At 39.4% G+C, this 25946-nt stretch overlaps 1 protein-coding gene and 2 pseudogenes across 2 annotated transcripts in view; 2 read left to right on the top strand and 1 right to left on the bottom strand.

Moving 5' to 3' along the window:
- Positions 1-25946, bottom strand: part of LOC126511011 (interferon-inducible GTPase 1-like) — a 100290-nt gene that overhangs the window by 56578 nt on the left and 17766 nt on the right. Inside the window, exon 2 of one of the 2 annotated variants that reach the window (XM_050157827.1) lies at positions 3172-3222. The exons of the other annotated variant lie outside the window; for it this stretch is intronic. The gene's annotated coding sequence lies outside the window, so the exon portion shown is untranslated. Of the gene's footprint in view, positions 1-3171; positions 3223-25946 lie in introns of those variants that run through there. 2 annotated transcript variants of the gene reach the window in all.
- Positions 8345-19963, top strand: LOC126511038 (interferon-inducible GTPase 1-like; annotated as a pseudogene).
- LOC126511037 (interferon-inducible GTPase 1-like) lies at positions 19277-22005 on the top strand (annotated as a pseudogene).

Below are 25946 nucleotides of genomic sequence, written 5' to 3'. Positions count from 1 at the left end.
GGGGAGGGAGGTAAGGGGAGATGGGGAGAGAAAAGTGAGAAGTGGAGGTTGGGGGGAACTTGGGAAACGGGATGTTTGGGATAAAGGAAGGTCGGATAGGGGAGCAGGGAAGCACACATCTTAATTAAGGGAGCCATCTTAGGGTTGGCAAGAAATGTTTAAAGTTTTATGTTTGTTTCTAATCCAGTCAGCTATTCTTCATTCTATTATCTTTGATGTCATTTACATAGAAGATAACCATTGAGAGAGGTTTGCTAAATTTTGTAATCTTGGTTATTCTTCGGGTTGATTAGATGTCCTCCCCCATATCCCATTGTTTGCAGGTTCACTGTGCTGGACAAGATGCAGTCTTTCTGATTCCTCCCCTGTTCATTATTCTCTCATGGGTTTTTTTCTTTCCTATGATGTCATGACTAAGACTGTTCTTTTCTTTCTCTGCATATAGTATTCATTTAGGTATGTTCTGGAGTACTAGATTACTAGTCCTAATTGTGGGAATTTGTGTTTATCTTAAAACACTCTTATTTTTCTGTCAATTTTAAAAGATAGCTTTGTATATTTAGTGATATTAACTGCAATGATTCACATTTAGGGCTTGAGATTCACCACCCCACATTTCCCTGTCACTTAGGGTTGCTGGTTAGAGATGGGTGTTATTTTGATGTGTTTTATTTTGTGAGCTGATGCTTTTCTTTACAGCTTTTAACATTGTTGATTTGCTTTTACTTTTACTTTTTCCTAGTTCTATGGCTTCATTACAAATATTTCCCCCTTTTGGGGCAGACCAAGCAATGCCTCCTTCTGTGAACCACACTGGGTGAGAGAATAAGACCACTATCACCATTCTGAGCCAAATTTGAAACAAACTCGGTTTTTATTGTGATGTACCTGAGAGCTGGCCAGAGACTGCCTTCCTGGTCCAGTTAAAGAGAGCTACTCTGAGTCCATTTCTTAGGAACCTCTTAAGGGGGGAAATCAAAGGAGTACTTGAAAAGCAGGTTTATAGAAATCAGTGGATCAGTAAAACTACATAAAAATCCTATAAAAATAAAAACAACAATAAAACCCAGCCTTCCCATTGTTTTTGCCACATGATTCGGGAGGGATAGCTTAATCAGGGAGGAAAGGGTGTGTCAAAGTCTTAGGTTGGGGCAGGGTAGGTTCCAGGAAACAGAAACTCATGTTAACAATACAGCATAATGGCTCCTGCCTGCCAAATGGAGTCAGGCAGGTTCCTGATTCGGCCCTTGACTTATGTGTCTCTGTCAATGGCTTGAGAGGGGACTTCTTAAATTATGTCGTTAAGTAGCAATAACGCTTGAGTTGTTTGTCTGACAGGTGACTGAGCGAGTCACACATTGCAGAGCACAAGTCCTGATTACGATGACCAGTAGAAGTAACATTAGAGGGCTGATGAAGCAGGCGGGGGGGGGCATCTTAGCCATATTGGCCAGTGAAAATTTGTTTGGGAGATTTTGTCTATTTCCTTATGTGATCATCCATTTGGTTGTCAATGGGATGAGAAAAATCAGAGATATTAAATAGCACACTCTAGTAAATGGCTGACAACCGAGATTATGTTTAAGTAACCGATAGTCTATAGTAACTTTATTTTGTAGAACAGTTCTCAAGCCTCTCATTTCTTGATCAATGTTAGTGAGTATTTCTGCTGTAATATTAGCAGCTTTTGAAATTAGACAGGTTATTTTAGAAATCTCTTTTTGCAATCCAACAATAAGTCCTGGGACAGGTGACAAAAAGGCAATAGTAGCAAAACTATAGTGGGATCTAATAAATGTAAGGAATCATTGCAATTTTCAGGAAGAGCTCTTGTAATTCTATTAACTAATTATAAAGATTTCTTTAATAAAATAGGGGTAACACGTCAAATTATTCATTATTCATATCATTTCATTGATTATTTTTTTCTTTTCCAGTCATATTTGCTTCTATCCTAGTACTCATTGTTATCTAGCCTCTGGGTCCTGGCACAATAGGCTGTGTCAAAGTGGGCTATCTTTCATGGCATGGGTCTTAAATTGGAACATTCATTCTTTGGCCACTCCTATAATTTCTGTTCCACTTTAACCCCAGCACATCTTGTAGGAAGGACAAATTGTAGGTTGATAGTTTTGTGACAGGGTTTGTGTCCCAGTCTTTCCACTGAAAGTCTTGCCTGGTTAAAAAGATGGCCAGTTCAGGCTCTGTATCCATTGCTAGGAGTCTTAGCTAGGGTCATCCCCATCTATTCCTGAGAGTTTCCATTGTACTAGGGTCTAGCTTTTTCCTAAGGTGCCCCTTGCTTTGGGACAATGGTCTTTATCCTGTCACTTTTATTATTTTAATAAAACACTGATTGGCCAGTAGCCAGGCAGGAAGTACTGGCATGGCAACCAGGCAGGAAGTAGAGGTAAGGTCATAAGAACAGGAGAATTCTGGGAAGAGTCAGTCTAAAGTTGTTATCCAGATGCAGAGGAACCAAGATGGGAATGCCTCACTGATAAAGGTACCAAACCACGTGGCTAACACAGACAATAATAATGGGCCAATTTAATATGTAAGAGAGAGTTAATAAGAAGCCTGAGCTAAAAGGTCAACCAGTTTATGATTAATGTAGAACTCTGTATGTTTCTTTGGTAGTGAATGACAGCAGGACCAGGCAGGACAGAAATCTAATCAAAGCCCCCCAATTGCAGTTGTCTCTCCTGGTACTCTTTCCCTCTATTATACACCCATCTGATCCTTCCTGTCCCCCTATTCACCTGAGATGTGTATTTATTTTAGCTACCCATGGAGATTCATGGATTGCCACTTGAGCCCTTCTTATTACTTAGTTTCTCTTAGTCTGTGGATTATAGCATGTTTATTCTTTATTTTTCAGGAAACTGATCAACACATTTTGCAAAGTGACAGGATGCAAGGTTAATACACAAAAATGAGTAGTCTTATTATACCCATGAAAAACAATCTAAAATAGAATTTGGTGAAGCAATCCCATTCATAATAACTTCAGAAAGAAAGAAAGAAAGAAAGAAAGAAAGAAAGAAAGAAAGAAAGAAAGAAATGCCTTCATATATAACTAACAAAGTCTTTGAAAGACCTTACAATTGAACTACAACATCTCAGAAAGTCATTTAAGAGATGCTGAGAGATGGAAAGAGACACATGCTTGTAGATTAGAAGAAGCAATATTGTGAAAATGGCTGTTTTATTGTAAGAAATCTACAGTCAATGAAATACCAATGAAAACTCTAATGCCTTTCTTCACAGAAAAAGAAAAAGATTGTAAAAGAAGACAAGAGACTCTTGAAAGTCAAAGAAATCCCGAGTAAAAAGTGCATTGTTGGAGGTTATGCCATGCCTGTTTTTTTTTTTGTGTGTGTGTGTGTGATTTCTTCTTTTATAACTTAGTTGTGGTTCTTTTTTTTTTTTATTAAAGATTTCTGTCTCTTCCCCACCACCGCCTCCCCTTTCCCTCCCCCTCCCCCAGTCAAGTCCCCCTCCCTTGTCAGCCCAAAGAGCAATCGGGGTTCCCTGCCCTGTGGGAAGTCCAAGGACCACCCACCTCCATCCAGGTCTAGTAAGGTGAGCATCCACTGCCTAGGCTCCCACGAACCAAGTTACCCTACAAAGCCATAGTAATAAAGACAACATGGTAATTTCACAGAACCAGACACATAGATCTATGCTATAGAGCAGAAGACAGAGCTTCAAGGCCATAAACTACAACCATCTGATTTTCAACAAAATCACCAAAAAAGATCAATTGGAGAAAAGAGTATCTTCAACAAACAGTGCTGGGAAGCTTCATGTAGGACAACAAAATTAGATTCTTGTCTCTCTCACTGTATAAAAATCTACCCCAAATATACTAAAGACCTCATATTGCTCAGCAAATAAGGGCATTAATTTGGGAACTTTTAAAACAAAAACATTTTGTATAAAAAATTGTCAGACAAAGAAGAAAAACCCCATAGAATGGGAGAAAAATCTTTACCAATTATAAATCTGATAATTAGCTAGAATGTATAAATAATGTAAAAAGTATACACTAGGAAAACAAACAACCCAATAAAAATGGGCCATGGAACTGAACAGAGATTTCTCAGAAAAGAAATAAAATGGCTAATTAGCATTTGAAAACGTGTGCAACACTGCTGGCCTCAGAGATATGCAAATTAGAACTACTAAGGGGCTGCAGACCTAATGTCTGTCTCCCTTTGTGGGGCTGCTTTCTATCCCTTCTACCTTTTATGCACTTGAGAGAAAAGTATCCCCAGTCCTGCTTGTCCTGTGCAGTCCACAGTCAGCTCAGCATCCTCTGAGGAGCCAGAGCCTCTCTGCTGTGCTAACTGCCCTGTCCAGGCTCACTCAGGCTAGTGCTGTGAGATGTCTCAGTAAGTAAATGTCCTGACCAACAAGCCTGCATTACTGAGTTAGATGCTCTGAACCCTCATGGTGGAAGGAAAAAACTGACTAAGCAAGTTCTCCTCTGGCCTCCACATGCACCTGTAAGTTAAATAAAATAAATGCTTTAAATAAAGAATTTCAAATGTCCTTAAGGAATTCAAATTAATTCTGACTTACTATTAATGACTTAAAAAATATGTGACTACTAGTTTGCTACATACAATTACGTTGAACATTCATTTACATTATCTGTCAGAATTATGACAATATGTAATCTACATCCTATAATTTTTTGTTAGATGGGCAGATATGGCAATTGAATAATATAAGTTCAGAATTTCAGAATATTCAGTGTTGGGTCCAGGGAGGTTGTGCAAAGATGAGAACACCACCAAGTCTAATAAACCAGAAGCAGGCTTTATTCCAGAAACCAGATCCTAGGAAAACCAGAAGCAAAATTAAAAATAAAAAAATAAAAATAAAAAAACACCAGGGGGGCACAGAAGCTTATCAGCTAACTGAGACCACAGCCAGAGATGGTGTTTGTTAGGCTATGGCCTAAGGCTGGTTTCTGAACCCACTTTTTATAGTAGGAGCGCCAAGCATTAGCTCTGAACAAAGGAATTTTTATGATCTTGCTCTGACCTTTGGGTCAGTCAACAGAGACCCTCGAAGGGGAGTGAGTTCTAATGTGAATGGGTAACTAGGGAGTGTAACAGAATTGCTGAAAGCTGCTGAGGTCCTGAAAGCAGAAAGTCCCGAGCAGGGTCAACACACGAGACCACTCAGCAGGAAGGTGGCTGGTCCCCAGCAATCCATGTGGGTGGCTGGATGGTCCTTGGTGAGCGGTGTGGGCAGGCAGCAGGTGGGATGCAGACAGATAGACATATCATACAGAGTAGAGTTGGATATTTATCTAATGGTTATGGAAGGGAAGGGAGAAGGGCAGAAAGGGAGAGAAAAAGAAAAAGGGGGGGGACAGAGGAAGAGAATGTGAGGCTGAGGCTGCAAGCAGGACAGAACATTACATTCCCATCTCTTTTTTATAATAAAAAGGCAGGAAGTTAGGCACCACAGGTTAATCTTAATCACTGCTATTAATCCCTAGCATTTTCAGAGAACCTATAGATTATTCAGACACGACACAGTTTGATGTAGTTCATCTTTATCCTTTCTTGGTCCACCTGAATTACATTCTTTCCTGAAAGAAATCATGATACTTTCCCATTTTAAAAACTTTATTTACTTAGGTTTTTACACTTGTTTATGTCTGTCTCTTGCATATAGAAGATTTCACACTTTCCATAATTTATGTGTAGAGGACAGAGGACCACTTGTGGGAGTTTAGTCTCACCTCCTACCATATGAATTCTGGGGATTGAATTCATGTCTCCAGGCTTAGCAGAAATCCCCCTAATGCACTGAGCCATCTCACTGGCCCCAACATGCTTTTCTTATCAAACTTTCAGTGTATGTTAAGTCCTTTATATGGTCATCAATATGACAGCATTACATGTAAATCTAACTTAGGGAATGAAGCTATTGCCAAGACAGACAGCTAGCAGGATTACAGAAGTGATTTTCAGCTGCACACTCCGATTTGATTCTGTCATTGTGATTGCAGAAGCAAAGCCTTACCTAATGCCAAGTCAATGCTTGTTTTTCTATCCTATTATCCATTAATTTGCTTGCTTTCTTCTATGTTGTTCTCTTCTTAGATACACTTTTCTATTTCTTTTTTAAAGATTTATTTTATTGTATTAAAAAGTAAAAAAAAAAGTGCTTGGATGTATTGTCTGCATGTGTGTAAGTACACCTCTTACATAAAGTGCTTACAGAGACCAGTAAACTGGCACTGGAGTTACAAATAGTTTTGAGGTACTAGGTGGCTTCTGAGACTTGAATCTGGTTTCTCTGGAAGAATAGCCAGTGCTTTTAACTACTAATCCATATCTCCAGGGCTGCTAAGTAGTAGAATCTTGAGTATATAGGGGTCTAGTGAAGGTGGTGATATATTTGTGTGTATGACACTATCCCTTCTATTGCTTTTGGTTCTTGGCTGTGGGATGAGTTGCCCACCACTGTAATCCAGCACCATCATGAGAGACCTAACTCAGATTTGACCAATTGTGTCATGGAAACTCTGAAACCATAAGCCAACATAAAACTTGTTCCTTGAGAGGTTGATTATGCCAGCATTTGTTATGAGGAAAACGTTCAGAAGAGATACTCAATCTTTATCTCTATTTAACTTAAAAATACTTTAAGATGTTTTTCCCTTTTCCCCTTTGAGTGTCTTAGGTTTAATACTTGCACTACAATTCCTATTATGTGAAATGAATTTATTAATAACAATGTACATAAGATGATACTGGGGAAGAGATTTGGGAAGGTTCTGATGGATACCAGAGGTCATGAGGACAACACAAAGACAGGAGAAAAGCTTTCACCAAAAAAGCAAGAATGAAACATACAGTAAGGAAAGTCCTGTGTGGACACGAGGGTGGTTGACTCAAGGACCTGACTGGTGGCACCTGGATCTTTAGATACCCAGTGCACAGCAGTATGAGAAATAAGTCTACAGGATCTTATTGCAGCCTGAACTGTCAAATCAGTGCTTTCTTCTGTGTTGTCCAGCCATTTAGCTCAGTTACTATCATATTTTGTTTTGAGGAAAACAAATTGTTAGGCCATGGAACAGGAACTGAGATTATCAGCAAACAAAAGTAACACTGCCAACACGCAACATGAATACATCATGGGTATACCTGGAATGTCAAATACCAACAGTGTACACTCTTTATAATCAGCAAATTTATTAAATATTATTTTTAATATTTATATATGGATCAAAGTAGTTCTTTACCATTGTAATCAAGATAGGAAATAACAGACAAAGCGATCTAGGTGTTCACAGGTTCTGATACAGAATTACAGATGTTCTTTATTGTCTCTAGAAGGATTTTTGCTGTAGAAAAATTTGTTTTAAGATGTGTTACATTTGTTTATGCTGTGGAACATTTGTGTAATGATGCAAAGATGTGTTGCATTCTTTTGTGTTGCATTCACTTAACTCTGTGAAGCGTATTACTTTTTCTGTCTAAAACACCTGTTTGGTCTAATAAAGAGCTGAATGGCCAATAGCAAGGCAAGAGAAAAAATAGGTAGGGCTGGCTGACAGAGAGAATAAGTTGGAAGAGTTTACTAGAAGGAGGGAACGTGGAGTGAGAAAAGAAGGGGTTAGTCACCCAGCCACACAGCCAGCCACTGAGAAAGAAGTGCAGAAAAGATATATAGAAATAGAGAAAGATAAAAGTCCAGAGGCAAAAGATAGATGGGATAATTTAGGTTAAGAAAAACTGTCTAAAAATAAGTCAAGCTAAGGACAAACATTCATAAGTAAGAATAAGACTCCATGTGTGATTTATTTGGGAACTGGGTGGCAGGACCCTAAAAGAGCCAAAAAGAGTAAAGAGTAAAAACAACCAACAACAGATTCTAGTGAGGATTTTTAGGAGTTTGTTGGTTATTAACAAACTTGTGTTCAGTAGTTATGGTTTCTTTTGACTTTGTTCTTAAAGTCTTCCTGTTGATAGACTCTGTAAGCCATGCTAGTCACTCTTCTAACTCAACTCAATGAGGGTGAAAAGTAACATTCAGGTTAATGTACATGAGTGTGTGTGTGTGTGTGTGTGTGTGTGTGTGTGTGTGTGTGAATTCAAGTTTATGTGTGTAGTTGAAAGGCTGAAAATAAAGTATTGAGGAATGTAGAGAGTTGAAGAAGGACTGGGGATTGTTGGATTCTGACATATTAACACACATGACCCTTATCCCTAGGTTTTTCCATGGTGGTAGTGCATTGGCTAGTGTAAATAAAAAATACCAGAAGGGGAATTTATCTACAACTCCCTGATATCAAACTCTTAATCACGTAATGGTCCGTGGCTGCAGGTGAGTTGAATTTGAGCTAGTCTTTTGAATATGTCTCTTTAAGGAGAACTTTGGCATCTTCAGTCACCGTGTCAAAGAAAAGAAGCTGAAAACAAAAGGTTTTCCCAAAGTAAAGACCTGTAGCAAGGAGCCCACCATTAGCTGAGTCTACCCGCCGTGACTTAGAAATTTCCCAAGATCATGCGAATTTTTCCCACCACCACCACTGCTGCATGGCAACTTGCACAGCTTCTGGTTTGTGTTCCCTGCTCGTGAGTTCTAGGCTCGTTCTTCCATGTACAAAATTGATTAAATTGCTTTTAATTTGTCAACCAAAGCACGTTTTTCAGTATTTAACCAGGCTCCAAAGCTGAAAACCAAAGCAGCACATGACTGTTCCTGCTGCCACCGGTTGTGCTGCCACCAGTTACGACTCTTTGCCATGAAGCTGCAACCACAACACCTGCTGGACATTAAAGATATTACACCTAAAACAATTTACCAAATCTCACAACAAAGATAACTATTTGACTAATAAATAAATCAATAAACATGAAAGTTATATAATAGCAGATAATAGTACCATGCAAAATATTAATAACTTTTTTGCTGATACTATGGATTGTATTCTGCAAAGCTTATATGTGTATTGTGATAGATCCATTTATTGGATATTGGGACTTGGTTTTTTTATTCATATTATATTATTAAGAAAATGCTTTGAAAACAGAGCCAAGAATGAGACACTTTTAGAAATGACACCGTCTTAACAGACTAATAATGAATAGCTATTAAGTCCATTTGAGTCATAACATCTGTTAGTTCCGTTATTTATCTGTTAATTATCTGTCTGACTGACCTGTTCATTGGTGAGAGTGGGGTGGTAAAGTCTCCCACTATTAGCGTGTGGGGTTTAATGTGTGATTTAAACTTTAGTAGTATTTCTTTTACATATGAGGTGCCCTTGTATTAGGGGCATAGAATTCAGTTTTGAGATTCCCTTTTGATCGATTTTTTCTGTGACTAATATGAAATGTCCTTGTTGGTCTCTTTTGATTGATTTTAGCTTGAAGCCTATTTTGTTAGATATTAGAATAGCTACACTAGCTTGTTTCTGAAGTCCATTTGATTGGAAAAAATTTTCCCAACCCTTTACTCTGTCTTTGAGGTTGAGGTATATTTCTTCTATGAAGCAGAAGGATGGATTCTGTTTTCATATCCAATTGTTAGCCCGTGTCTTTTTATAGGTGAGTTGAGTTGATTTATATTAAGGTATATTAATGACCAGTGATGGCTAGTTCCTGTTATTTTAGTTTTCATTGTTGGTGATGTTATTGTGTGTGTGTTTCCCTTCTTTGGAATTTGCTGTTGTGAGATCATCTATTGTCTGTGTTTTAGTGGATGTAGTTAACTTCCTTGGGTTGGAGTTTTTCTTCTAGTACTTTGTGTAGGGATGGGTTTGTGGCTAGGTATTGGTTAAAACTAGTTCTGTCTAAGGGTGCACCCCTCGAGGTCCTGAGTTCCTTGCTTGTGCTCTCTGTCCTTCTGCTCCTGATTTGGACCTTGAGATTTCAGTCCGGTGCTCGAATGTGGGTCTCTGTCTCTGTCTCCTTTCATCAGGAGGATGCCTATATGATTTTCTTTGGGTTCTCCTTCTTATTTAGCTTCTCTAAGAACTCGAATTATAGGCTCAATGTCCTTTATTTATGGCTAGAAACCAAATATGAGTGAGTACATCCCATGTTCCTCTTTTTGGGTCTGGCTTACCTCACTCAGGATAGTGTTTTCTATTTCCATCCATTTGCCTGCAAACTTCAAGAAGTCCTTGTTTTTTACTGCTGAGTAGTACTCTAATATGTATATATTCCATACTTTCTTCATCCGTTCTTCAATTGGGGGGCATCTAGGTTGTTTCCAGGTTCTGGCTATTACAAACAATGCTGCTATAAACATAGTAGAGCATATACTTTTGTTGTGTGATAAGGCCTCTCTTGGGTATATTCCCAAGAGGGGATGTTCTATCGGGAACTCACCAAGGCCAGCTGGCCTGGGTCTGAAAAAGCCTGGGTTAAAACCGGTCTCGCTGAACATAGTGGACAATGAGACAGCAAGAACAATGGCAATGGGTTTTTGATCTTACTGCACCTATTGGTTTCGTGGGAGCCTAGGCAGTTTCGTGGATGCTCACCTTACTAGACCTGGATGGAGGTGGGTGGTCCTTGGACTTCCCACAGGGCAGGGAACCCTGATTGCTCTTTAGGCTGACGAGGGAGGGGGACTTGACTGGGGGAGGGGGAGAGAAAGGGGAGGTGGTGGTGGGGAAGAGACAGAAATCTTTAATAAATAAATAAATTAAAATAAATAAATAAATAGATAAATAAAAACTAGTTCTGTCATGGAGTCTCTTGTTTTGTCCATTTAATACTGACTATTTTGCTTGCACTTGAGACCCTTTTACTCCTACTGGGTTGTCTCATCTAGCACTGTTATGAGTGGTTGTACCTAGTCTTATTGCAATTTGTTATTCATGTTTGGTTTAACATCCCTGAGAGGCCTGATTTTTTTCTAAGAGAAAGAAGACTACAGGATTGCATTTGGAGAAGGAGAGAAGGAGCGCTGAAAATCGACAGTTAACCTAACCTGCTTCCCTGCTTCACAAAGCCACATTTGTTTTCTTAATATTAACCATTCTGACTGTGGTCAGATGAAATCTCAAAGTAGTTTTAATTTGAAGTTTGCTGATGACTAGGATAATGAGTACTCTTTTCAATATTTCCTACTCATTTCTGTTTCTCCTTTTGGGAATGCTCTAGTCAATCCCATAATCAATTTTAATAGGATTGGCTACTTTCTTCATGTTTATTGATGTCTTTGCATATTCTTTACAGTAATTCTCTAACTGATTGGATGCTGATAAAGATTTCTCCCATTCTGAGGACTGCCACAGTAGAATAATAGTTTCTTGCACAGTGTGTAACCATTGAACTTCATGAAGTTGCACTTTTTGATTGATGGCTGCATTTCCTGTGTGAAGAGATTGTAATCAGAAAGATCATAGTGGAACCAATATTGTGAAATGTACTTCGTACGCATAGAAGGCTCAGAATTTAAGTATAATCTTGAAGTCTTTGATTAATTTGAAACTGATTTTTGGACAAGATGAGTGTAACAATCAAGTTTCATCTTCTACATGTTAAATATCAACTTTTCTTAGAGATGCTATAGATTCTTCACTATTTATCTTTGACATATATGTCAAAAATCATGTGGTTGTAGAAAATGCACATTTATTTATACCTAGTTCCCTGGTCCTATTCCCTTGACTAATATGTCTTTTTGTGCAGGACAATGCTATTTTTATGACTAAAACTTGAAGTCAGTGTCTTAGACTTTTGTCTTTGACTGAAAAGAGCCACCTTGACCAAGCCAACTTATAATAGAAAACATTTATCTGGGTGCTTGCTTAGAAAATCAAATGATCAGTGATGTGGGAGTGTCATATATCAATCTGTTGATTTCATTGGTTAAGCAATAAAGGAATTCCTTGGCCCTGATAGGTTAAAAGATAGATGGGAGGAGGAAACAGAATAGAATTCTGGGCGGAAGAGGAAGTGAGGTCAGACTCTGCGCTGCTTCCAGAGGGACCGGACAGCCACCATGCTCTGCTCTCCCAGGCAGCTGCAACCCATGATGGACTTAGGCTAGAATCTTCCCGGTAAGCGCACCTTGGGGTGCTTACACACATCATTAGAAATGGGCTAGTCCAGGTGCGAGAATTAGCCTGTAAGGGCTAGAGTTCATGGGCCAAGCAGTTCTTAAATGAATACAGTTTGTGTGTTGTTATTTCGGGCATGAGCTAGCCAAGCTGCCGGGGTGTTGGGGACGCAGCCTCGCCGCTCAATATTGCAAGATGGCGCCCAGACGTGTGGACAACTGAATCCACAAAAAGCCTGAGAAAGCTTGGGAAAGAATGGAGTGAAGCATGTTTTCTTGATAGCAGCAATTTCTTGGGTCTGCTCCGCTTGCTAGAGGCGAGCAAGTGCTCTCATCTAAGAGAGGCTTCCTGACTTAGAGAGGAAAGATAATACACACTGGTAGAAAGATTTAAAAGAAAATTATGGCTCAGGAAAGATTAAATTTGGGAGAGAGGGGGATAGAGGATACGGTAATGGAAGGAAAATGGGAGGGATAAAGAACACTGAAGGATTTTCAACAACTCATATGGAAATCTGCCACTGCAGATATTTCCTAAAATAATCTATGCACATGTATAAAAGAGTTGAGATGGAGCCGCCCTCCACTAGGACAACAATGTCCCTGCTAGACACCACAGGATAACAAAGAAAAAGCTCTGTCCCGGGATGTGGTTTATTTTTTAAGGTATTTTCCAATGAGTTCCCTCAGCATTGCAGGTCATTGTCAGTGCTCTTGTCTACCTCCCAGAACTTGATGGTAGCATAATATAAGTGAAGACACCATACACTTGAATAAAAGAACATGGATAGGTCAAACTGATATTGACCAGAAGCTTCATCCCTACTGGTTAGTTTTCATGGTGCTGGAAGGTACTAGCCACAACAGCAGAGGAAAAAGGAATCATTAATCAAAAACAAACTGTGATTCTCTGTGAGCTGCAATAATAACTGATTAGACAAGACATATTCATTTCACTGTAATTGTGGCCAAAATTTCTTGGAAGTAACCAACTGCTTTCTGGTTGGATTTAATAGCTTCTCTACAAGAAACCTGTATCAGAGCATGATAGACCCTTGGTGATAATAACTGTTACTATTCTGCTAAATGGACATAATATCAAGCCACCCCCTAATGAGTTATCGTTATATCCATGGGATGGGCATGAGTATAATGATGTATAAGCTTTTAGTATGGAAGTTTGTGTTTGCCACAGATAATCATCAATTCAGAAATGCACAACTAGGGAAGACATAGGGACTAGGACACGAAAAACTATCTGGCCCTAAATGGAATATATTAATGCTTCTTCTAAAGGCACAGGAATGGTTGTAGAAGAGATGATGACAAAACTGAAAGAGCCAGAGTTGGTGGTTGGTGACAGGGAAACTGTGTCTTCTGCACACAGCACGGCAGCTCCACATATGCTTGTGACAGCAGGTGTAAGACCTGCCAAGCTGTGCTGGACTGAATAGCAGCATAGACAGGGGAATTGAGAATGACAAGAATTAAGGAATGTGAATTCACAACCATGAGAAATTAGCATTGTTGTCAGAGAGGGTAAAATGAGTATTTTCTTAAATGAGACAAAAATGGCATCTGCACAGGATTCTAGACAATGTTTTGTGTGACCAGTTCAGGTTGCATTTGTGAAGTCAGAGATCAGAAAAATTATCTTTCAAGGGTTGTGTTCTTCCCTATTTAGTAATATGCTTGTCCAAGTTGCCCATTTCCAAAGGACACATTCCACTCAGTTATTATTTTACTACAGTCCATCATTTGCCAAGAAATGAAGAAAGAGATAATAAAATAATCAAAAACCACAAATAGTTTTATTTTCTCTTTCTTCTTCTTGGAAATGTATGCAATTCAGAAAAACAGCAAGATCCACACTCTTTGATGATTGGTCAAGACACACTGAGAGGGAAGGGACAGAAATCAGAAGAGTGTATAAGTCCAGCCCTGCTGCCTTGAACTTGCTGCTTTCCACAAAGGAAGTAGAGAGTGGATACAAGTGAAAAGACTGTAGCACAGTGGAGCACGGTTCCTGAGCTGAACACAGTGAAGAAATCCACTGGTCACAGATAATCTGGTAAGTGGACAGCAGTATTCAGATCTACCTTTGAACCCTCACCATCTCTAGAGATGACAGGTAGCAAGACATTTAGAAACATGCTCTGAAAGTGAGGAGCCTCAATTTGGAAGCTAAGGATCTTTGGTGGGAGGAAGGCAAGACAGGTTTATGAATAGCCTTAGCTAATCATTCAAGTGCAGGCAGACAGAAAGAAATGACCTGAATATTGGTTTTGGCAAAATACATCCAGTTGTTTTGGCTTGTCTCTTATTTCTCTCCCTAAAATGGTTGTTAATAGGTAATGGAATATCTCTGTCATGTGTTTGAGGTTTGTTGTATCTCATCTCAAATTGCTTCCTAGTTCATGGTCAACTGCTTAATTCCTTCCATTCTGGCACCTCCAACCTGTGGAGAAGAGGTCTGTGCACTGCTTCTGCTGTAGGCAGCTGTAGAAATCTGTGCCTGAAGAAACTTCTTCACTGTTCTTTTCCTTATTGTCAAGCAGGAGTGCTAAGATCTTCTCTCCATCTGTGAGAACTTGAACTGTGTCAGGGTGTGGTGACCGCTGTCATTTAGGCCGGCTTCCCTTTGTAATACCTTTTGTGTCACGGCCTTTTCGTTCCCTGTGTTCATATTCCGTGGAAAGACCTTACAGACAACTGTCACACTGGAGTCTGCATCACAGATCCAGGAGCTGACAGAATGAGAGGGGAAACTGAAAAGATAGAACAGCTGTGTGCTTCAGGGACATTCTGTCTGTGCCCTGTGGGTAACTGTCTCCTTCAACAGTAAATCAGGCTATATTGTTTATTTAATCATGTTTAGCTTCCTCTTCAGGACAGTCTCTTTACCACCTTCTCCCATCTTGTGCCTGCACTCAGACTGAACAAAGTTCTGCAGCTCTGGTTGCCTGAACAGCTGTGCCATTTGTCTGGTAGATTAGACAGGGATTGCCTGTGCAGTGAGTCTGTATGTGCTTGTGCATACACAGTATGATTCTAAGGAAGTCTCTGATTTGTGTTAGACTGCTTTAATGCTCTCCCCAGACTGTTGTCATACACTGTCTATGAATGTAGAAAGACTTCTCTTTCCCACTGAGCACTTAGAACTATAGAACAGGTCCAAGTGTTCACAGTAAAGTCCTCACAGACCCCTTTAATTGCCAGGTGATATACCTGTGTGTTGATGGTGAAGAAGTGTGCAAGACAAAAGCACTTTTTGATGCATGAGGTTCATTATATTGTGGGAGGGTAACAGCAAATGAAAAACAAATACACAGCAAGGGCTGTGGAGAAACGGAAACAAAACAAAAGCATGGCAAATGATAGAGGCAGGTATATTTGTACATCCCAATGTGAATATAAAGTATGCATCCTGCCTAACTGAAGCCTAACCTAGAGAAAGGTGATTAACAGCCATGAGGTTACTGGGAGAGAACAAAAGCACTCACGAGGTTCAAAGTGATGAGATGAGAAGACAGGGCAAGATACCAGGGGGCTGGAATCCAGACACCAGAGGCTCCAGAAATGCAATAAGTATTCCAAGGTATATTGTATCGCGCATGTGCACTGTATACCCAATGAATGTTCCCTGACAGAAATGGAAATCCTTGTGGTGCCTGTCAGAATTGCTTTTGACATGGTATGACTTCAGTGTCACCAAGATAACTCTGGCTGTTTGATCATCCATGTTACAGCAAAAACAATCACAGGAAATATAGCAATATCGATGGCATAACCAAAGCTGGAATTGAGTAAGTCTTGCAGAGGGTAAAGGAGGAGGAATGATCAATTGTAAGTGGATTAGGAAATAGAGCCTGAGTCTGTCAACTAATTTGATGTGGGAAAGACAGAAAGAGGAGGCTCCAGGGTGACAATGAGGATTTGCGGTTTCCTTAACTGACTCTGGGCTCCATTGTGATGTTATGGGAGGTCTTGTAGGCAGGTTTGTGGAAAATAAAGGGTAGAAATATGAGATCTGAACTAGTTAAATACCCAACAATTATACTAAGGTCCTTAGACTTGGCAGCAAGTGTATTTACCTGTTGAATATTTTTCATGGACTTGAGATTCATTTTTTTTTGAGACAAGGTCTCAAGTAGCCCAGGTTAGCCTATAACTCACTACCAAAGATGACCCTATTACTTTATTCCCTGAGTTCCAGAATTACAGGAATCCAAAGCACCTGCATTTGATAAGGTGCTGGGGATTGAACTCAAGTCCTCATTCATGCTGGGAAAGTTCTCTACCAATAGACCTACATCTCCAGTGCACAGTAGATTGCTTTCATAAAATAAAAGGTTTAAAAGAAAATAGTGAATCTAAATAATAGCTTGAGGACATGGAAATATTGTATTGGATAAATTAATATTAACACAGAGTTTAAGGGAAAAGAAGTTTTACATTGTTGTAAGTTTTTATTCTTCATGGAGATTAGTTTCATGTCATGAAAAAGACAGAAGAAAAGTACATCTGGGCAAAGTAAGAATTATTTCAGTAAAACACAATAGCTGAACATACTGAAATTTTTTAAAAACAAAGTAGCATAGACAAAAACAGATTTGTGTGATCATTAGAGATTTGCCAATGAGTAAACACTGTTGTCAATTATCATTCATTTTTTATGTTTCAGTGTGCAAAACTAAATGTATGCAAAATTTCCATTCATTTGAAAGCACACACTGAGGAAAGTGTGCGCAGATGGAGAAGACATCTTGGATTTCATGCAAAATATTCCAGTTCTAACTAGATGCAACACATTTACTCAATATTTTATACTTGATTACTTGATGATGCTGGTGAAAGTACACATGAAAATTTTATATATTTTTTTAATTTACTTAAGTATCATTTTTTTATAATGAAGCATCTAATTGATAGTATAAATATGTTCTAGTTTCTATCCTAATTATGCTATAAACACTGTGACCAAAAGAGTTTCTAAAAGAAAATATTTTGGGGGGCTTACACATGCTGTTCACAGTCCGTCACTTGGGTAAGTGTGGGCAGTAACTCTTCAGGAGCAGAGGCAGGATCAATAGGAGATGATGTGGCATTTCACTTTTATATTCTGTATTTTAATAAATAAAATTTGCCTGGAGATCAGAGAGTAAAACAGCCCCACTGGCCAGCCTTACAGACCAGGCAGTGGTAAGACAGCTCTAATCCCAGTAGCCACACTAGATGCCATAGAAATTAGGCGGTGCATGCCTTTAATCCCAGTGGTGCATGCTTTTAATTCCAGCCCTAGAGAGGATTATAAAATGGGAAGAGACAGCTCTCAGACATAGTCTCATTTTGAGATTGCTGAAGGCCGGATCACCAATTTGAACTGAGATAGAGGTAAGAGCCAGTGTCTGGCTGATTTGCTTTTCTGACCTTCATGTTGAAAGCCAATTACTCCATCTGAGTTTTTATTAATTGTGCTTCAAGTAGAATATTGTTTACTCTCTTGCTCCCCATAGTTTGATAATGCTTCCTTAATTTACCCAGGACCACCAGCCCAGGGGTGGTACAATTAACAGTAGGCTGGAAGCTCCCACATCAATACTCAATCAAGAAAATACCACTTAAGGGTACTCCCAGGCCAATCTGATGGAGGTTATTCCTCAAATGGGCTTTTCTCCTCCAAAAGGACTACAGCTTATATCCTGTTGGGCAAAAATAATCATCATAATATATATGGGAACTGGTCAGCATCAGAACATAACTGAGGCTGCAGCATAGAGAACTCAATGCTAAGCATAAAGGCATCTTGAATCTCTTGCAACTTATTCTCCCTTCTTTCTTTCAGGGCCTTTTTATCAACACTCATTGGTCAGTTATTCTCTGATACATCTAAGAATGAAGACCGTGGAGATTTGGAGTTCAGATTTACTGAATATTTTAAAAAGATTAAGACAGAAAACAAAATCATATCTCAGGAAACCATTCAATCAATTGAGTTACACCTGACAAAAGGAAACATTCAGGGGGCAAACTCTGTAATTACGGATGCATTAAATAAAATTGATAGCATCCCAATCAACATTGCTGTGACCGGAGAGTCTGGAGCAGGGAAGTCCAGCTTGATCAATGCCCTGATGGGGATTGGACCTGAAGATGAAGGTGCAGCTGAAGTTGGGGTGGTAGAAACAACTATGAAAGTAACTGAATACAAGCACCCTGAAATCAAAACGTTGACTATATGTGATCTGCCTGGTATTGGAACTACAAAGTTTCCACCAAAAAGTTATCTGGAGGAAGTGAATTTCCAAGTGTATGATTTCTTCATTATTGTTTCTGCCACACGTTTTACAATCATTGAACTAGAACTTGCCAAAGCAATCAGATTTATGAAAAAAAATTACTACTTTGTGAGAACCAAGGTGGACAGTGATTTAGAAAATGAAAAGAGGACCAAACCACGCACCTTTGAAAGAGAAAAGACCCTGAAGCAGATCAGAAGCTACTGTATGGATACCTTCAGTAAGAATGAAATGGATACACCAGAGATTTTCTTGATTTCAAACAGACATTTGTCTATGATTTTCCAGTCCTGATGGACACCCTGCTAAAGGATCTTCCTGCTCAAAAGCGCCACAATTTTATGCTTTCCTTGCCTAATATTACAGAGGCAGCCATTGACAGAAAGCGCAACTCTATGCAGCAGACTATCTGGTTGGAAGCCTGCAAGGCTGGAATTTTGTCTACTGTTCCTGTAGTGGGCATGATCAGGGATGATGTGGAGAAGCTGAAGGAGAAGTTAAACCACTATCGAGTCCTCTTTGGAGTGGATGATAAATCCCTGGAAGACATTGCTAAGGATTCCCAAGTGTCTGTTGAACAACTGAAAAAAAACATTCAATCTCCTTGTCTGTTGGAAACTAAGAAAGAAACAGCACTAGGAGAAATGTTTTTGCAATGTTTGGAGAAATTTGCCTCAGCCAATGGTGGGCTCCTGGCTACAGGTCTCTACTTTAGGAAAACCTTTTACTTACAACTTCTTCTCCTTGATACAGTGACTGAAGATGCCAAAGTTATCCTTAGAAGGACAAATTTAAGAAAGTAGTTTAAACTCAACTCACCACAGCTATTGACCATGACAAGATCAAATGATCACTATCAGGAGTCATTAGATGAATTTCTTCTTCTGACATATTTTCTTTACTCTAGTCAAACCACTATCACCATGGAGAAACCTAAATACACAGACCATGCTTCTTACTATGTCAGTCTGACAACCCCAGTCCCTCTTTGCCTCTATACCTCTCTCTGTCTATCAACTACACCTATTGAGGAAAAGTCTTTTAAGTGGGCAAAGATGTGTTACATTTGCTTATGCTGCAAAATATTACTTTAATTGTGTAAAATTCATGGTACATTTTGTCATTCCAACATGGGGCCAGTATTTTTATATAGGGCATAAGAAAACTGAGAAAGAAAGAACAAAAGAAGCCATATGTTAAGTAAAACGAGCTAAACTAAGCCCAGCATTCAAAGCAAATAACTCTGTGTCATAATTTCAGAGTTGATTGGTAGTCTAAAAGAAAGAAAGCCTCGTACATCTGCCTGCAAACTTGAATACACATACACACGCGCGCGCACACACATGCGCACACACACACTCACACGCACACATCCACAAGGGAACACATACAACACCCATACAACACATACAACAACAAAATGCACAAGCACACACAAACGATATGAATAAGTACTTTGTAGCTAATTCCTCCTAATAATTAATCAAAGAATTTTAATGAAAATTCAGGAAGCTGGAGGCACTTGCCATCTAAGAATGAAGACCCTGAAGATTTGGAGTCCAGATTTACTGTATATTTTAAAAAGATTAAGACAGAAAACAAAATCATTCCTCAACTGAGTCACATCTGAGAGAAGAAAACATTCAGAAGGCAAACTCTGTAATCAGTGCTGCATTAAAAAATATTAACAACGTCCCCATAAATATTGCTGTGACTGGAGAGTCTGGAGCAGTTTGATCAATGCCCTGATGGGGCTTGGACCTGAAGACGAAGGTGCAGCTGAAGTGGGGGTAACAGATACAACCAGGATAAGAACTCCATACAAACACCCTAAAATTCAAACTTTGACTTTATGGGACCTGCCTGGCATTGGAACTGTGAACTTTCCACCAAAAGATTATCTGGAGAAAGTTAAATTCCAAGAGTATGATTTCTTCATTATTATTTCTGCCACACGTTTTACAAAACTTGAACTAGACCTTACCAAAGCAATCACATTTATGAAAAAGAATAATTACTTTGTGAGAATCAAGGTGGACACTGATTTATACAATGAGAAGAAATGCAAACCACAACCCTTTGACAAAGGAAAGACCCTGCGGGACATCAAACGTTACTGTGTGAACACCTTCAGTCAGAAAAACATGGATGCTCCACAGATTTTCTTGATTTCTAACCACGATTTATCTGATTATAATTTTCCAGTCCTGGTGGACATCCTGATAGAGGATTTTCCTAATCAAAAGCACCACAATTTTATGCTTTCCTTGCCTAATATTATGGAGGCAGTCACTGACAGAAAGCACAACTCTATGGAGCAACAAATCTGGTTGGAAGCCTGCCTGGCTGGAATCTTCAGTACTGTTCCCCTAGTAGGCATCCATAGGGATGATGTGGGGAAGTGGAAGGAGAAGTTAAACAGCTACTAAGTCAACTTTGGAGTGGATGATGCATCCATGGAAACCATGGCTAAGGATTCTCAGGTGCCTGTTGAACAACTGAAAAAACTTATTAAATCCCCATATTTGTTGGAAACTGAGAAAGAAACGACATTAAGAGAAATGTTATTGAAATATTTGGAGAATTTGGAAAAATTTGCCTCAGCTACTGGTGGGTTCCTTGGTACAGTCTTTTCTTTAGGAAAACCTATTACTTGCAATTTCTGTTCCTTCATACAGTGGCTGAAGATGCCAAAGTTATCCTGAGAGAGATAAATTTAAGAAAGTAGTTTAAACTCACCTCACCACAGCTACACACCATGACAAAAGCAAATGGTCACTATCGGGAGTCATTAAGTGAATTCCTCCTTCTGACATATTTTCTTTACCCTGGTAAATCCACAATCACCATGGAGAAATCTAAAGACACAAACCATGCTCTTAAGATGTCACCATCTGACAACCTCAATTTCACTTCGCCTCTACCTTCTTCTCTGTCTTTCAACTCCACCTGTCGTGGAATATTATTTTAACTGGGAAAAGATGTGTTACATTTCTTTATGCTGCAGACTATTACTTTAACTTTGTAAAAAAAAAAAGCTGGTACAAAGTGGGACCAGTATTTTCATGTAGGGCCTAAGAAAACTGAGAAAAAAAAAGTAAAAAATAATGAAGCCCTATGCCAAGTAAAAACAATCAAAGTTAGGACCAGCATTCAAAGCTCTCTCTGTAATGAATTGAGAGCCCAAAAGAAAGAAAGCCTAGTATATCCACCTATAAATTTGAATCACATGCACACACATGCACACATTTATGAATGGACACATGCAACACCCAAAATACACAAGCACAAACAAAAGATATGAATAAGTGCAGTGTAGCTAATTCCTCCTAATCAACTAATCAAAGTATTCTAATGGAAACTCAGAAATTTGGAGGCACTTGCCATGCATGTATGAGGACCAGAACCCATATAAATGTTCATTCAGTGAGTATGGCAGTTGCCTTGTACTTCCACACTCAGAAGGCAGAAACAGTGCAATCATGGAGCAGGTTGGCTTGCTGGACTGTGTAGATCTACAAGCTTGGGATTCATTTGAGAGAACCTGCTTAGGTGACAAAAGTAGAAAGTAACTGAGGAGAAGACCCAACGTTAGCCTGAAATGTCCCCACACAGGTAACCATGCACACCCCACACAGGGACACATCTTAAATGTAAAAAGTTTCATGAAGCTCCTCAAGGTTAAGAAGTAATCCATACATTGTCCAAAGCTTCTAAATAAATTCTGTGCTTGGTCTGTACCTCAGTGGTTGACAAGGAGGAGTTAAGTCCTTGGTTCCATTCCCAGTACCACACAAATACATTCTGTATACCATTTGTCTTCTGATTATTTCACCATGGAAGAAAAGGCTGAAGAATATGTTACTATTTTCACAGCTTGATTCTCCTCTCTCTGCTCTGAGAGTTCAGGCATCAAGGGGCTCCTGATTGGTTTAAACCAAATTGTGATGTCAGTGAGAGTTTCTCCTTAAAGATCACAAATTAACGTCATCCCCCAAATGCCTTCAGTGACCATAGTAGATGATGACTGTGGGACCTATCACTGTTTCTAGCACAACTTTGACCTATCATTATAGGGAATTTCTTTTAACATTGGGAAAATAAATCACAAGTCTCTGGCTATTAGAATTGATGACAACAAAATAATCTTGAGTCTAGTATAATTAAAAGGTAAATATTAATGCTTATGTATTAATTATTTTAAAATGTGTATAGACTTTCTTGCTTGCTTGTTAAAAAAATAAGTAATCTGTACATTGTCTTAGTTTGTATCTCTGTTGACGGGATTAAACACATTGGCTTGTGGGAATATCTCTGGGGCATTTTGTTGATTGATAAATGATGTAGGAGAACCCAGTTCACTCTGGTGAGAGGCATCCTTAGAAATGTGGTTCTGATATGTGAGAAAATAGGGTGAACAAGCCATGGAGAGCAAGTGAGAAAGCAGTGTTCCCTCACAGTCTCTACTTCAGTTCCTTGGCTTCTTTTGATGATGGAATGTATCTGCACAGCCAATTAAATACTTTCCTCCCTCAGGTTGATCTAGTCAGTGTATCCTTTGTATTTGGTGGAAGGAACTTGGGAGAGTGGGGCCTAAAAACGAGGTGGTCTAAAGTCTCATGCAATAATCAACTTTATTCAGGTAGTGAACAATTTATATTTTGAGTGCATTTTTATGAATCAAACAAGATCATGTGAGCAAAGCTCACTTGAGTTCAAGTTATGATCAATCACAAAGGCAAGGTCACCTGGGTTTAGACCATACAGAGTCAGGAGGACAACTTCTGCTTGGAAACATCATCCTGAATACTAATGGTACGATGACGGGTAATCTACAGTAAAACCCACTCCTGTTTATTCCACCTCAAGAGGGGCACGACAGCACATTCCAGGAATAAATCCATGTTATGAAGGAAACAGATGCTCCAGAGACTCACACTTGGTAAAACAGGACTCTATTCCAACATGTGTCACAGTTGTCCACCAGATAGCATGTCAGACCCACAGTGACGAGGCCAGATGCAGTAGTGACTCTGGACCCTCGGATAAAGGGACTCAGCAGTCACTAATCTCTTTAAAGCCCGTGAATAAAGTAGAAGAAAATAAGCTGGAAATGGCAGGGTATAGCTGGGTCTTGGGTCTTGACCAAGGTTTAGATAACAAGATTTATGCAGAAGAGTAGGGCAAGTGTTCTTCCCATGGAGACTGGTCTTTGACCAATTCCTCAGTCACATAAGACTTCCTTAGAAGCCTGAGAAGCACTCACCAGTACTGCAAATGCTAGCCACAAAGCAGGAAGCTTTGGTACCAACATATTTCTATGTCCTGTGACCAAAGTATATGGTGTCTTCACCAATAGATTCTTTCCATAGATTATGGTGGGGAATCAAGGAAAAAAAAAGCAGTAACCTGTATTGGTGTGAGGTCTCTAGGACCTTCGTGATCAACAACTCAGAGGCAGGTATCACACAGCTAACACTGAGTTTCTGTTTGATAATTCCAATAGCTCTTGTTGGTTGTCAACTTCATTCCAGAAATAGTCAAGTTCCAGACTAAATTGGGAATGAACTACTACAATCCAGAAATTGAGGGTACGTCTGTGAGAGATTTTATGCTGGGGTTAAGATGGGTGAGTTCCCTTCTAGTCTGGACCTTTGAGGGAGGAAGACAAGAGATTTTAATCTGTCCATGCTTCCTGCTGACAGCATATATAAGGACATAGAAGGAGGCAGCTTTTGCTGCTTCCCTGCTTGCCCTCACCTTGCCAGCCCATCCATTCCCTCACTGGCATTGGAGTCTGTTTCGTGGGGATTCCAGAGTATTCAGAAGACAAGCTGAGACCTCAGCCCTGTGGGACTGATGAACTTCTAGATTCTTGGGTTTCCTTTCACATTTAGAAATTGCTGGATCATCTGGGCTGCAACTTGTAAGTCATTCCAATAAACCCCCTTTTATATATAAAGAGGGATTAATTCTAAGTTCTGTGACTCTATAGAACCCTAACTAACACAATAAGCTCTATCTTCTTGGATGAGCATTACCCCCTCATTGCGGCAAACAATAACTCCAGTTAAACTCCTTAAGTACACATAAAAGGTAGGATCCAGTACAGTGTTATCAGACATGCTCAGTTAGTGATTCCTTCTCTCACTCCTCCTCTGCCCTGCCCTCTGACCTCTTCCCCATTATTCACCTTTCCCTCTTCATACCCCTTGTGTTCTATTAATCTCCTCTGTGTTATTCAGAATTCTCAAGAAGAAGATATACAATGGGTGAACATAAGGGGATCAAGGGGATTCGTATTGGAAAGGAAGAAGTTAAGCTTTCGTTATTTGCAGATGATATGATAGTATACATAAGCGACCCCAAAAATTCTACCAAAGAACTCCTACAGCTGATAAACACCTTTAGTAGCGTGGCTGGATACAAGATCAACTCCAAAAAATCAGTTGCCTTCCTATACACTAAGGATAAGGAAACAGAGAGGGAAATCACAGAAGCATCACCTTTCACGATAGCCACAAAGAGCATAAAATATCTTGGGGTAACCCTGACCAAGGAAGTGAAAGATCTATTTGACAAGAACTTCAAGTCTTTGAAGAAAGAAATAGAGGAGGACACCAGAAAATGGAAGGACCTCCCTTGCTCTTGGATTGGGAGGATCAACATAGTAAAAATGGCAATTCTACCAAAAGCAATCTATAGATTCAATGCAATCCCCATCAAAATCCCATCAAAATTCTTCACAGATCTGGAGAAGACAATAATCAACTTTATATGGAAAAACAAAAAACCCAGGATAGCCAAAACAATCTTATACAATAAAGGAACGTCTGGAGGCATTACCATCCCTGACTTCAAACTCTATTACAGAGCTACAGTATTGAAAACAGCTTGGTATTGGCATAAAAACAGAGAAGTCGACCAATGGAATCGAATAGAAGACCCTGACTTTAACCCACAAACATATGAACACCTGATTTTCGATAAAGGAGCTAAAAGTATACAATGGAAAAAAGAGAGCATCTTCAACAAATTGTGCTGGCAAAACTGGATGTCAATCTGTAGAAGAATGAAAATAGACCCATATCTATCACCATGCACAAAACTCAAGTCCAAGTGGGTGAAAGACCTCAATATCAGTCCAAACACACTGAACCTGATTGAAGAGAAAGTGGGAAGTACTCTAGAACACGTGGGCACAGGAGACCACTTCCTACGTATAACCCCAGCAGCACAGACAGTAAGGGCCTCATCGAATAAATGGGACCTCCTGAGACTGAGAAGCTTCTGTAAAGCAAAGGACACTGTCGCTAAGACAGAAAGGCAACCCACTGACTGGGAGAAGATCTTCACCAACCCCTCAACTGACAAAGGTCTGATCTCCAAAATATATAAAGAACTCAAGAAACTAGACCGTAAAAGGCTAATCAACCCAATTATAAAATGGGGCACTGAGTTGAACAGAGATCTCTCAACAGAAGAAGTTCAAATGGCCAAAAGACACCTAAGGTCATGCTCAACTTCCTTAGCGATCAGGGAAATGCAAATCAAGACAACTTTAAGATACCATCTTACACCTGTCAGAATGGC

This window comes from Alexandromys fortis, unplaced genomic scaffold (genome assembly GCF_014885135.2).
Source record: "Alexandromys fortis isolate MF-2015 unplaced genomic scaffold, M_Fortis_MF-2015_v1.1 scaffold_94, whole genome shotgun sequence".
NCBI lineage: Eukaryota > Metazoa > Chordata > Mammalia > Rodentia > Cricetidae > Alexandromys > Alexandromys fortis.
The sequence above is the reverse complement of the archived record's forward strand: the minus strand, read 5'-3'. Positions and strand labels throughout refer to the sequence as shown.